Source organism: Scyliorhinus torazame, chromosome 4 (assembly GCF_047496885.1).
Source record: "Scyliorhinus torazame isolate Kashiwa2021f chromosome 4, sScyTor2.1, whole genome shotgun sequence".
Lineage (NCBI taxonomy): Eukaryota > Metazoa > Chordata > Chondrichthyes > Carcharhiniformes > Scyliorhinidae > Scyliorhinus > Scyliorhinus torazame.
Window position 1 is genome coordinate 189,321,943 of NC_092710.1, and position 2,561 is coordinate 189,324,503.

The 2,561-nt window shown below is 58.1% G+C and overlaps 1 protein-coding gene across 1 annotated transcript in view; it reads right to left on the reverse strand.

Annotated features, from left to right (window-relative positions):
* Positions 1–260, reverse strand: part of dnajc5ga (DnaJ (Hsp40) homolog, subfamily C, member 5 gamma a) — a 68,639-nt gene extending 68,379 nt beyond the window's left edge. Inside the window, exon 1 of the mRNA XM_072499026.1 lies at positions 102–260. The gene's annotated coding sequence lies outside the window, so the exon portion shown is untranslated. The remainder of the gene's footprint in view (positions 1–101) is intronic.
* Positions 261–2,561: the final 2,301 nt, after the last annotated feature.

Genomic DNA, 2,561 nt, shown 5'->3' on the forward strand with positions numbered 1-2,561 from the left:
GGTTCCATCGCTCTAATTCTTTCTCCGACCCTCTGCGAGTTGCCGTGGACCCGGCCGCGGCCCCACGCTGTGAGCAGGCGGAATGAGGACCCGTGTCTTACCTTTCGGCCCGGGCTCGGCCCCGGGATCAGGAACGGAGACTGGAGCGGCGGCCGCGCGCCAGCCGGCGGAAGTACAGCCGGAAGTGCGCATCACGTGGTGCTCTTTGTCTCCAATGGGAACCGCGGGTCAGGGGGTGGGGCCACGCCCCCCCCGGTCACGGCGTGGGTTCACCGTTCAGCCGATTGGTCGTGGTGCTGAATCGGTGTGTTGGATATAAACCAGATGAATGCTTTGGTTAATGGCACCTGAGACTTGCATTGGTTAATGGTGTTGCTCCACCTTTACCACTGATGTTGCCGCCGCCCCCCTCAACTTCCGCTGGGTGGGGGCGAGGGGCCAGCCGCGAGGCCGGAAGACCAACTGGGCGATTCGCCAGCGGTCAGGTTTGGATCCTTCTGCCCCTGACTGACCCAGAGCCCCTGGCGACTGACGCGGGTGCAGCCGTTACGCCTCAGCCCACCGTCCCCCTCAGCCCGGTCACAGTCCGCCCACCGGGCCCGACCACACCTCTGGGTGGCGGTAGTCAGGTGCGCGACCGCCAACCAGAGGGTGCTCTGTCCCGGCCACACATTGTGGAGAGCAGCATTGAGGGACAAGGAGGCAGCCTGGCGGGGCCTCCGGAGATAGAGGTCTCCGCGGTGTGCGACCCACCCCCCGGGGGGACAGTGAGGAAGCTGCCGCTGCCCCCCCCGCGCAGGGTGCCTCGGGGTCGGACGGGACCCGAGGGGGCTCGTTACACCCAGCTCCATTTAGCACCCTGGACTTGTTCAATTTCTCTGCGGAGGGGGTCAGCGATAACCCCTTGCTTCTTAGGTTCTTAGCGGGTTATAGTTTGGAAGACCCTCTGTCCCAACCGCTTCCTTCGGCCCACCATCCCGGAACTGTTTCCGGAGTCTTCCGGTGACCAGGGGGCGGACCAGGCATCTGCACCACCACCTCCCGCTGGCACGGGATGAGCCTGAGGAGACTGCGCCGATTGATGTTCCCGTTGGCGGGATCAAGGCAGCCCCCTGGGTTGGTTGGTGGGCCCGTGTCGCCCACCGCACTCAGTGTGGTAGAGGATTCGGGCCCAGAGGGCGACTGTCCGAAGGCTGTCAGCCGCCCAGTGTAGTGCATGGTGCACATGAGGATCTCTGTAGCGGAGTCTGGGGCTCACTCCTGCCTGACACTTTGTCGCCCTTCACCTCCTCTGGGGGACTCTTGCATAGAATTTACAGTGCAGAAGAGGCCATTCGGCCCATCGAGCCTGCACCGGCTCTTGGAAAGATCACCCTACCCAAGGCCAACACCTCCACCCTATCCCCATAACCCAGTAACCCCACCCAACACTAAGGGCAATTTTGGACACTAAGGACAATTTATCATGGCCAATCCACCTAACCTGCACATCTTTGGACTGTGGAGGAAACCGGAGCACCCGGAGGAAACCCATGCACACACGGGGAGGATGTGCAGACTCATGGAACCTGGCACATCATAATTGAAGTCTCTTTTATTTTTCTGCCTCCGTAGATAGTTCAGGCAGTTGCCCTATTGGTCCCTCCCTCCACCAACACCCCATCTCCCGCCCTCCCCACCACCCCCCTTCCTTTCACTTCTGTTGGTACAGAGGTGAGGGGATCTGGTCTCTCCAGCACAAAGTTTAGTGTTTGTACCATTTGTTTTTGCAGAAATGTGTTGTGAACTGTTTTAATAATCAAGAGTATCCACCCCCCCCTCCCCCCGTTACATTGGTACTGAGGGGAGGGTACCCTGTTTCTCCAACACAAATTAGTGTTTGTACCGTTTGGCCTTGAATATATTTTTTACTGTTTGATGCGACCATCAATTCACTCAAGGACTCGTATCGGAGTAAAACAATGGTTTTAATTAACTATCAACTGCCTGCCTGCAACTGAGGACAGTCCCACAGGCCAGCTACTCTTATACTCCTTCAAAGGGGCGGAGCCCATACATGCTCCAACATCTCCCCCTGTGGGTGAAGCCATACAATGGCCCACAAATAAAACCCACAGGGTTAATAACATAGAACATAACTGGTGAATTAACTGTATTTACAAACATAGAACATAACTAGTGAATTAACTGTATTTACATTCGACTTCCGATAGCGGTCATGACCTGCTAGGTCACGCGAACGGCAGCTCCTGCGAGATCGGTGTTTCAGGCTGCTAAATGGAGCGGCGGCGGCAATTAACAGGAGGGACCGGCGTGGGAAAGAGCCCCCCCCCCCCCACCGCTGGTGCATGGAGAGAACCAGGAGTGGAGCCGGCAGACGCGCGAACCCGGGGAAGAAGGTCCGGGTGGACAAAATGGCGGCCAGAGAAGATCTGGAGGTGTGGGCCCAGTGGGCCAGAGAACAGCAGGAGCCCCTTAAAAACTGCTTCATGGAGCTGAAAACGGAGATGCTGGCCTCCATGGAAAGAATTGTGGCGACCCAGAAGGCGCAGGAGAAGGAG